Consider the following 12,164-nt stretch of genomic DNA (forward strand, 5'->3'; position numbering starts at 1 on the left):
ATAATCACCTCCTTATCCCTGCTAGAAAAATTCCTGTATATCATTGACAAGACACCATGAGGTACTCTTTGTGCCCGTCTGCACTGCTCAGAAAACTTCATATCTGCCTGCACAATTACCCCCAGGTCCTTTTCATTCTCTACCACTGTCAGTGTAGTACCACAGAGTTGATACGTTGCTCTGGGGTTGCTGTTTCCCATATGTAGTACTTTACATTTGTCAATGTTAAACTTCATTTAATCGTAAGGTACTGCCACAGCACCACTACTCAGCTCTACTGTACTGTATAAAAGCAAAGCAATCTCTCCAAAATCATACAGTAGATATTTGCCTGCACTACAGCAGCAATGCCAACAACGTTGCAGGAAAAGGTGCCATTAGTGAAGCTGTACTATCAGAACAGCAACAATGCAGCTGCGGTTATCAGAGAATTCCGGCAACAGAAGTGCATAAGGCTTGGACTTATGACTGTTTGTGCTGTCCACAAAATGATTGCAAAATTTGAAGCGGCAGGACATCTTGGTGTTCGACCAGGTAGAGGTCAAAAATGAGTGGACATCCTCTTGTGTTGAAGATGTGGCTATGGCTGTCATGGATTTATCAAGTCAATCTCCATGTGGTAGTACAAGTGTCCCAGCTGTTTCTCGTGAAGTGGACATACTGTATTGCACTGTAAGGCTAGTAATGCGTCAGGTGTTGCGGTACTATCCTTACAAGATGCACTTGCTACAGCAGCTAAAGCCTGGTGATGCATATATTCATTTCCCATATGCACTTTAGTTTCGGGTACGAATGACAGTGGATATCACTTGGTCATGGAACATCCTTTGGAGTGATGAAGCCCACTTCTGCCTAAATGGACAAGTGAATACGCACAACTGTCATATTTGGGCAACAGAAAACTCTCTAGTTATCCAAGAGGTCCCATTGCATTCTCCCAAAGTGACAGTGTGGTGTGGATTTATGGCCACATTCATGATTGGGCCATATTTTTTTGAACAGGTAACACTGGCTGGACCCCGCACCTGTTCCGTCACTGGACAGTGATATTATGAAATGTTGGCAAATTTCGCAGTACGAGAGCTGCAACAATTTTGGTTCCTTCAGGAATCATATTCATGCAAGATGGTCCACCACCCCACATCCACCGTTGTGTCCAAAGATTGTTAAAGCAACACTTTACAGATGAATGGGTCATCAGCTGTTGTTCCCAGACATCTTGGCCACCCCAATCACTGGACCTCACCATGTGCGACTTCTGGTTGTGGTTTTTTTTTTTTGAAGAATCAGGTATATCGGGAAGGATGTTAAACTCTGGCAGATTTGAAGGACAGCATTAAACATCATGTGCTGGCTATTCCAGTTGACATGTTACGTTCTGCTGTAGAATGAATGGAAACTGTTGTTGACCAAATTGGAGGACACATTGAACAATTGTACAAAGGGTACTAGGAAAGTTTTGCAATACAGCTTTGTTTATTTAATTTTTTCAAAGTAATTTCCTCTACATTCAATACACCTCTCCATCCTCCTAAACCAATCTTTAAACCAGTTCTGCCAAGTTTCACTAGGGAGTAAAGCACACTCGTTGTCCCAAGCCCGTAGAAGGTCCTCATCACTGGAAAACCTCCTCCCTTTTAGCTTCATTTTCACATGCGGGAACAGTGCAAAGTTGCAGGGAGCAAGGTCTGGACTGTAGGGAGGGTGCTCGAGAAGTTTCAGTCCTGTCGTGGTCAAATATTCGGTGCAGGCTTTGGCGCGGTGAACTGGAGCATTATCGTGATGGAGGTACCAGGTGTCCATTCTTGACTTTGGCCGCAGGTTCTTCATAGATCCAATGACTTTAGGCAGGCATTGTTCAGTATACCACTTAGCTGTGACTGTCTTCTGCTTGTCCAAAACGACACGTTCCACAATTCCACTCGATTTGAAAAATACAGCTATCATTTTCTTCTTTACAGATCGGGATTTTCTGACAATTACGGGTGTGTCGTCATCATCAAAGACCCAAACTTTGTTTTGAGCCTTGGTCGGCAGATCGTAATAGTACAGCCAAGTCTCGTCACCTGTCACGATGTTGTTCACATACCGAGATTGTCCCTTATCAAACTTTTTTAACATCTCCCGGCACCAAGTCACACGTCGTGTCATCTGCTCTTCAGTCAGTTGATGCGGCACCCAGAGAGAAAAAAGTTTCTTCACGTGCAAATGATCTTGCAGAATCGAATGAATTGCTGGTGCATTTAGGCCCAAAGTATCCTCTATCTGTTGGTAGGTCACTCGCCTGTTTTCGTCAAGCATTTTCCTCACAGCAGTAACGTTTTCCTCTGTAACTGACGTTCGTGGCCTTCCCGGCCTCTCAGAATCCTCCAGAGTGAAATTTCCCCTTTGGAATTCTCTATACCACCTGAATATCGTTGTACGATGTGGACAATCATCATCTAGTGCAAGAGTCATTTCTTCTAAGCACTAGTCTATGGTTAAACCACGCACGAAATTATACCGCAAAACTGTCTATCTCATTTCGTGACCACGATGCCATCGCAAGCACTTTACACTCTCACTACTAATGAATAACTGAGCCCATCGACTTGGCGTGGCGGCTACTATGCACGTATGAACATGTCTCAACATGCAGCAACAAGCAGCTTCCTGTGATTCATTGTTGCGTCATATTGCAAAACTTTCCTAGTACCCTTTGTAGTGCTGTTCAAGTGATATGTATTGCCACAGTGACAAATTTTGCAATAAGAATAAGAGAGTGTGTGTGTGTGTGTGTGTGTGTGTGTGTGAGTGTGAGAGAGAGAACAAATTTTAATTAAATGGACCATAGACAGTGAAGAAAGATGATAAAGTGGCTGCAAAGCATTACCTACTTGATGTTGATAAATAACACAAATAGAATATGTAAATTAGGAAATAATAGTCATGAAAGGTATGCCAAGTAAGATATTAATTCAAAAAATTAGCATTAACAGTAGCAACAAACGAAGGAAGGGGGTAAATATCTAAATTAAGAATAGAAGGAATACATTCCTGAAATAATATATCAGGAGGTGTCTATGTAGCTGATCTTTTAAGTTAGATAAATTGCCAATTAAAACAAATTTAGTGGTGCTTCCTTGTTGGCATCAGGATTGAATTGTATGAAATATCATTAAATGAAAATGCAAAACCAACCACAACATATCACTGTTACTATGAAACAAAATAAATTAAGATAGCTGACCATTTAGCCTCATCTCATTGGAAGGCCACAAATCAGTTCAGTCATATGTATTTTAGTTCAGTAATGTATTGGTTTGTTTAATGACCGAAATGCAGTGATTCTGTGGCACCTTTTTGTGATTTACATATTCTGTCGTGTGCACACACTCTGTTTATAGGGGAAGTAGAAAGATCATGCAAACAAACTTCTACATTGATATTTATGGTGTATCTACATCGATATTATATTGATATTTGTGTAAAGGCAGAAAGTATAAATGCTGAATTGGCAGTTTATCTAAATTAAATTATTTTGGGAATGTATCACATCCACAGCTCCCTATTCTTAGTCTAGTTATTTCCCACCCCTTATTTTGAACTCCAGATGAAAATGAATAAATCAAATAGTTCTACCTTTAGTTGAACTGTTGGTTGATTGATGAACTGGGACAGTGTTATTGATAAACATAAGAAGGTGGTCAATGAGTTGAACAAATGAACAAATTTTTTTGCTTGGATTTTTGTATGGAATGTCCTTTTAAACTAAAGAATCTGGTGTTCAGTATACTAGTTACAATGAATAATATTTTGATCACTGAAAAGAAGTTGGGTGAGAAATTATCATGTTTGGAGATACAGGAATCCTCCAGCTATATGATCAATGAAAGCGTTGCATATTAAAAAAAAAAAAAAAAAACTTGTATCTTAGAAATAATTTTCGTAGAAAATAATTTGAGAAACATTAGATTGTTTTATATCAGTCCAATAGACTTCTTTTGTTTCCCCTCACAGATGTACTTCTTCATATTAATATTTTTTTATGCATTCTAAATTATAATACAATTATAAGAACATGCAACTTTGATATAATTTATTTGGACTCTAGTAAGGCATTTGACAGTCCCACTTTGCATATCTTTGGTGCAAACAGGTGCAATAGGATAAGATAATTACAGTGGATAAAAATTTGATTGAATGGTAGAAAATATCAGTGACAACTAGTATTGTGAATGGGCACTCCAATGTTTAGTATTGCTGTTTTTTTTAAATATCATTAATGATACAGACAGTGGTGTTGATAGTCTGATATTAAATTTTGCTGGCGATATAAAGGTGGGCAGGATAGTTGGCAACATTTAATTGTGGTGTGTTTTGCTCCAAAACAGATTTAGTTAAATTATTTAGTAGTTTGTTAGAGAAGTGCTAACTGCAGTTCAAGATTAGTAAATAAAAGGTTGTGCCCCTGGAGTGCAGTAATCCTAGGGTTTGTTGCAATCTAACGTTAATAAAGGACAGAAAGGATCTAGTAGTTAAAGTTTAATCTGATCTGAAGTTCTCCTGGTAGCCCATAGAGTTTTGTCAGTGATAGGAACTTTTCCAGTAGGGATAAAGAGATGGTTATACATTTGTATAAATTTTTGGTAAGACCACATCTATATTATACAGGTTTTGCTGGTGATGATTATAAAAAGTTTTCAAGTTAACTGGCGTGTGTTGTTCCCAAAAAGATCTAGTTAAATTATTCATTTGTTGGTCAGAGAACTGATAACTGGAGTTTAATAATGGTAAATGAAAGGTTTTTAAACTGGAGAATAGTAATCCTGGGATAGTACAAGGTTGGTAGCAATCTAAAAGTAATAAATGATAAAATGAACCTAGAAGTTACAGTTCATGGAAGGCATCGCAATTTAGGGCAAAAGCCTCGGGTTGCGTAAAGAGTTAACATGCTTACAAGTTAGTGCAATTGCATCAGATCTGTTCACAGCTAACTACTAAATAGTTAAGATTGGCATCATTATGTATATCTCATATTGTGAATACCATCACAACAAATTGCCATGATATTGCACTACCACTGAGAATAAGTAACAATAGTCTTCTCCCATGGTGAAGAGTTACTTATTTGAGGTAGTGCAATATCATGGCGACTCTTTGTGAAGGTATTCACAATATGAGAACATACATAATAATGCCAATCTTATGACTATTTAGTAGTTAGCTGCAAACAAAGTAACATGCATACAAGTTAGTGCGATTGCATCAGATCTGATGCAATTGCACTAACTTGTATGCATGTTACTTCTTTACGTAACCTGAGGCTTTTGCCCTAAATTGTGAAGTAACTCAAATTACTTCACACAATCAGGCATCTCTCATATTGTGGAGTTATACTTCGCAACTGCCTTGCCATCATTGGAACACCAGGGTGCCCAAAGAGGAGGAGCCAATCAGCTTTGAAATGGTGCCTTCTGTGTGGTGGCATCCACTGAGAATAAGTAACAATAGTCTTCTCCCATGGTGAAGAGTTACTTATTCGAGGTAGTGCAATATCATGGAAACTCGTTATGAAGGTATTCACAATATGAGATATACATAATGTGATGCCAATCTTATAACTATTTAGTAGTTAGCTGAGAACAGATCTGATGCATTTATACACATGTTAGTTCATGGAAGGTCATGGATCTTCTAAAAAGGGTGCAAAGAAGAACAAAGTTTTAAACTTAAAAGTCCTTGTATAACACGATAGTCAGTCCTCATATAACACAATAGTTGTGTCCCTAGAAACCCTCGTGCAATATAAACAACAGGCCCTATGGAAAAAATAGGGTTAGGTGCCGACCACCCAAGATTGGACACACATTTGTAACCAAAACATTACCAAACACAATAAATAATCGTAATAAAACACTTACAGTTGAAAAATGTAAAATTAATAATTTAATCATTTAAATTTAGATTCTTATCTTAAAAGTAAATGAAGATAGCGTGAGGGAAAGGGCTTGAGAAAGGGTTGAAGCAGCATAATTATGGGGAAAGTAGTGGCAGGTTGTCATCATTATTGGAACTGGGAGGTGGAGGAGATGCCGATGAGGACTTTGGACGAAATGTGGTCATGCCAGAACAAGAGGCCTGTGGTTCATTTTCTCTCTTTCTTGGGTGTTTTCATAAAAAAGACATCTAGTTTCTGTTGTTTCGCAATCTTCCTCCTTTCACAAAGCAGCTATTTATATGGCTCCAAAGCAGACCGAATTGTTTGAAGTGCTCTTCTGCTTCTTTCTGCATTATAATCGTTATCTTCTAGCCCATTGCATACTTTTCTCAAATGAATTTAAAACTGAAGATAACTCTGAAGTAGAAAGCGGTTTTATGGTGGCATTCAACTTCGTCCTCTTCCTCATCTTCCACCTGCCCTCCAGCAACAAGTTGTTGCAGTTCTTCAGTTGAAAGTTCTTCTTCATGAGACTGAAGCAACTCTTCTAAGTCATCTTCCTCCAATTTCTCAAAGCCAACCTGTTTTGATAGGGCAACATAATGTGCTTTTAATTTAGGAAGATCATTTACAGGATCAAAGCCATTAAAATCACGAATAAAATCTGGTAAAAGAGGCCACCAAACACCATGTAAGCATTCTCTAATTCTTTGGGATCATGGCTTATGACCACAATGTCATCTGCAATGGTCACTGCTCATCGTAGACTAATATTATTAGTGGAGTATCTCAGGGTTCAGTGTTGGGTCCGTTGTTGTTTTCTGTATTAATAAATGATATTGATGATGGTATATCAAGCTTAATGTCCAGGTTTGCAGACGATACGAAGATTGGCAGGGTTGTTAAGGACACTAATGACAGTTCACTGCTGCAAGAGGATCTAGAAAAGGTGGGCAGATGGGCTGAGAGGTGGCAAATGAAGTTTAACATTGACAAATGTAAAGTACTACATATGGGAAGCAGTAACCCCAGAGTGACATATCAACTCTGTGGTACTACACTGACAGTGGTAGAGAACGAAAAGGACCTGGGGATAATTGCGCAGGCAGATATGAAGTTTTGTGAGCAGTGCAGACGGTCTGCAAAAGTAGCTCATGGTGTCTTGTCAATGATATACAGGAATTTTTCTAGCAGGGATAAGGTGGTGTTATCCCCTTGTATAAGGCAATGGTCAGGACACACCTTGAATACTGTATACAGGTCTGGAGGCCTCATTTTAAGAAGGATGTAGAGCTGTTGGAACGAGTGCAGAGAAGGGCAACAAGATTAGTGAATGGAATTAAGGGTTGCTCTTATGAAGAAAGGCTTAAGTTTTGCAAATTAGTGTCTGGAGACTAGGCACCTGCGAGGTCTTCTGATTGAGGTGTATAAAGCCTTGAATGGTTTGAGCATGCTCAGTGCTGATGGGATTCTTCCTCTTGCTCAGAATAATCACCTGAGAAGGCATAAATGCAAATTGAGGAAAGACAGATGTAGGATAGATGTGCGGAAGTTTGCCTTTAGCCAACAGGTAGTTGGTTGGTGGAAGAGACTTCCATCCTTTGTTGTGGAAGTTGATAGCCTAAATAAATTTAAGGCTCAGCTGGACAGGTATTTGGAATGAACAGAAGGGTGAAATGGGAGAGTTTTTTTTTTTTTTTTTTGGCTGATGCCGCATAAGCTTGCTTTCTTGCATCATGTGCCTCTAATAATGCTAATCATAAATGATTTAGGTACTCTATTCTCATTGACTCTTTTCTGTGACCAGCCTAATCTTCTGAAAGCTTACTCAAGAGCAGCAGTAAACAACTTCGGAGATATTGTCTCCTTGTCGAACTACTTTCTCACTTTTAAATTTGCTATTGTCTTTTTCAAGTCTAATAAAGGAGATTGCATTCTCATATATTTTTTTCAAAATCATAATATATGGTGTATCTATGCCTTGTCTTTCCAGTGCCCAAAAATATTGCCTTATGCTGTATGGAGTCAAATGCCAGGCATAATAGTGTTTTCTATTCATTTGCTTTCTCCATTAGCTGTGATATTACATGAAGGTGATCCATAGTTGAGAATCCATTCCTAAAGCCAGCTTGCTCTTTTGGTTGATTCTCACCAAGTATTCTTTCTAGTCTGTTAGTAATGACTCTTGTGAACAACTTGTAGATGTGGGATAACAAGCTAATTGGTCTAATTTCCAATTTATGATTTATATCCTTATGGAGCAAAACTATGATTGCATTATTCCACTCCTTAGCCATCACACCTTTTCTAATGCATTTTGTGAAGTCTTGCCAGTTTTTGTATCATGTCTCTCCCTCCCAATTTTAAAAACTCTACAGTAACTTCATCTACCCCCGGGGCTTTCTGATTCTTCATTTTCTTCAACACATGTTCTACCTCATCAGGGACGATATTGGGTACGTCATATGTGTTACTAATTTGTGATTCATCTTCCCCACTTCTGGCATCATTCCCTTGCTCTTTGTATAATTCTCTATAATAGTCTTCTGCTTTTTGAATTATGCCTTCTCTGCTATTTATAAGTGCACCATCACTATTCTTCAATTTCGGTATCATTTGTCTTTCTGTATTACTGTTCATAGCTGCTGATTTAAATCCTTTGTTTTTTGTTCTACTTTTCTTGTGTTAAATCTTCTTATATATATCCTCTCTGAGTCTCTTTCTAATGGCTTTGTATAACTCAGTATAATCAATTTTGTCTTTGTCAGTGCTTACCTTGCTCTTCATTTGTTGTCTTCGGTTCATCACGACAAGTGTTTCTTGAATAATTTTTTCTTCTTTGGATTTCTTTTTACCTACAGGTTTCTTGGGCTTTATCACTCTCAGAAAGCTGTAATATTCCTCGTCGATATCTTGGTCCTGAGTAGTCTGCAGAAGCTCAAACCTGTTCTTAAATTCCAGTACATACTGCTTTTTCTCCTCTTCTGTTATCTCAAAGACCTTCGTATTATTTACTCGAGTCAGTTTTTTCCTTTCTTTTCTTATTTCTATATAAGTGTGCATCTTACCATTCTGTGATCACTTCCAATGTGCTAGTATACATGCATAACTTCTGAATCTGGCAAAGCTTTTGTTGGGCTCAGGCTGCTTTTGATAAAAAGCATGACCGAACTGCCTCTTCTATCTTCCATATCCTGAATTTCGCTATGGTAGGTACAATGTACATACTATAGTGAATTCATCATCCCCTATTTCTAGGTGGCATCACGTTTCCATTAGTTCTGTTATGTTGAATTTCTTTCTATTATGTTGGACATTAGCTTTCCATTCATTTAAAACATCACTAACCCCAGAACATCTGCCAGTATTGATTTCTAATATATTTAGAAATCAATACTGGAAATCAACTCTTGAGATGTATTTAAGCTTTGTTTTGACAATATAAATATCATTAGTAAATGCATATTTATATTGCCCCTCTTCCCTAACTAACAGTTTCTTTTAACTTGTAACATATTCTCAGTGATACTGTTAGAATTCCTTGCACCACCTATGTTAAAATGTATCCCGTCTCTATGTTCCTTTTGCCTACAAGTGCAGATAGTATCCATTCACTATCCTTATTACAAAAAAAGTTATCTTTTTCCCTGACAATGGAATCTTTCAATAAAACTAAATCCTTTTGAACTAGAGCAGTTTGCATTCGATTATTCTGTTTTAGGATTCAAATCAGGATGCATCACATGGTTGTTTACTAGAATCTTAAGTTCCTGACAAGCTTCCAGTTACATTTGTCTCTAGGACAAGCACATGTTTCTTCATTGACTAATATTCTTCTATTAATGTGTCAAGTTTTAATTTGAAATTGGTACACCCTTTACAGTGGGAACACAAAAGAATTTTCAGTTGAACTATGATTAGCAACTATATCAATCTTTGAATACTTCATTAGTTAGTTTAACTTCTGTTCCGAGGAATATAATTGAGTTAATGGAGTCACTGGTTAAAGAAGCATTGCAGGATCATCTAGACAAGACTGCAGTATAATTCATGCAGCAGGGATTTATTAAAGGAAAGTCTTGTCTGACAAATTTGATTGGATACTATGATGTGGTTGCAAAGGAACTGGATGCAAAAAATAATTTTGATATCATATACTTGGATTTCAGGAAAGCTTTTGATACTGTCGCACATGGAAGACTACTGTACAAATTGGAGCAGTATGGTATTAAGGGCAGGTTGCTACAATGGATAAAAGGATGGTTGAGTGGGAGAAGACAAGAGTGGTAATCAGTGGACACTGCTCTTCTGACTAATGTTATTAGTGTAGTTTCCCAGGGTCTGTGTTGGCCCCATTGTTGTTTTCTGTATTTATCAATGATATTGATGTAGGTCATCTCGGGGAGAGTCTTGTCATGGTGGAAAATTAAGTAAACTAAGACTCACTGTTCTGTTATGCTGTAATTCAGATGGCAATACAAAACTATGCCCAATTATGATTGTAAGTTGGTAAGTGTTTTTTAGATGGCAGTGTGTGCACTTCTTCACTTGGTGCCTCTGTAGCCAGGTGGGCAGGAGCAGCAGTGCATAGCACACACTTCTTGATTAGACCGGGGTTCAAGCCCCTGACCACCAAATACAGAGGATGTGGAAAGGTCAGGGAATGACTGCCACATATCCCCGGAGCAATATGGCCTTAGTTGCTAACGCTCCTAAAAACCAAATAATAAACAAACAAACTTCTTCACTTTCGCCGTCACTGGTAACAAAAACATCATCGTTTTGCTTGGTGCTCAGCAGCTCTTTTGGTGTTGCTGTGGTTGCAACTTCACCATCCACCTTCACAAACTCTTCAAATTCCCCAACAAAATCTATATGCTCCTTCAAATTCCCCCATTCCTCAATGTTGCTATCTTATTTGTCTGCTCGACCATGTTTTTTGATGATATTCTCTCTCCAAAGCCACTTTTTCTGAAGCAGTTGATTATTACACTTGATGCAATACTGTCCCAAGCAATAACAAGATTATGGATAGCATTCAAGACATTCCAATTTGGCTGCAAATTTTCCCCTCCCATGTTGCAGATCAAGTACCTTATCAGGTGGTATCTATATGCTCTCTTGAGGTTATAAATAATGCCTTGATCCAGTGGCCGCATAAAACTGGTGGTATTGGGAGGTAAAAACAACAGCCGTATGTTTGTCATAAGTGTCTCGGCAGAATGTGCTGTAAAATGATCTAGTATCATCAAAACGTTCCTTTTTTTTTTTTTTTGAGGCCATTTTTCTGTCCACTTTTGATAACCAAGAGTGAAAAATTTCGGCCATAAGCCAAGCACTTCTGTTGACCTCATAATCACAGGGAAGTTGGTTAACTTCTTTAAAACGTCTTGCCTTGGAAAACTCACCAATCATAAGTGGGCATAGTTTTGTATTGCTATCTGAATTGCAGCGTAACAGAACAGTGAGTCTTTGTTTACTTAATTTTCCACCATGACAAAACTCTCCCCAAACAGCAAATGTTTTGTTTGGCGGCAAATTATAAAATAAACCTGTCTCATCAAAATTAAAAATATCCTTTGCCTCATATTTTTCAAGAATGGACCGTACAGAACAGAACCAGTCTGTAGCCTTTTCTCTGTTGACTAATACAGACTAGCTGCAAACATTTTGGGAAACCAAGTTATTCCTGTCTTTAAATCTTTGGAGCCAGCCACTGCTGCATTTGAAGTCACTGAGCTAGATAATTTGCATTTTCTTGCAAAATCAGACCTGATATTGGCAAATTAGATGCACACATTTGTTGGTACCACTCAAAGTTTTGTTTCAAGCTCCTTGTGTTTTGCACCATGAATTTGTTTCCTGTTTTTTTATTGCCACTCCAGTGTCACACACTTCAAGTTTTTTTTTTTGGTTTTTCGGAATTGTAGATAAAGGGATGTTGTATTCCTTTCCAATGTCTGTTTTGCTTCCTTCCATCCTATCAACCTCTTATAAAAGTTTTTCAGTTTAATTTCCATGATGAATTCCGTCTGTTTACCATAACACTGCTAGATGAGATTTAATATAAACAAACTTAAATTAATTTAAAGATAGAAGTTCCAAAAAAGACATGAGCTCAGATAAAATGGCACAAAAAATAGATTATACTGTATTGTACTGTAACAAAAGACTCTTTGAACTGGTGTGACAATTGAAGCTGACCTTAATCCCATGGAGAGCGAGGTAGTGTATGTAAACAACT

The 12,164-nt window shown here is 37.9% G+C and overlaps 1 protein-coding gene across 1 annotated transcript in view; it reads left to right on the plus strand.

Moving 5' to 3' along the window:
- LOC150075208 (extended synaptotagmin-2-like) overlaps positions 1–12,164 on the plus strand; it is a 301,413-nt gene that overhangs the window by 148,349 nt on the left and 140,900 nt on the right. The gene's annotated exons all lie outside the window — the stretch shown is intronic.

The sequence above is a fragment of the Mastigoproctus giganteus genome, chromosome 14 (assembly GCF_048544385.1).
Source record: "Mastigoproctus giganteus isolate SK-2022 chromosome 14, ASM4854438v1, whole genome shotgun sequence".
Classification (NCBI taxonomy): domain Eukaryota; kingdom Metazoa; phylum Arthropoda; class Arachnida; order Uropygi; family Thelyphonidae; genus Mastigoproctus; species Mastigoproctus giganteus.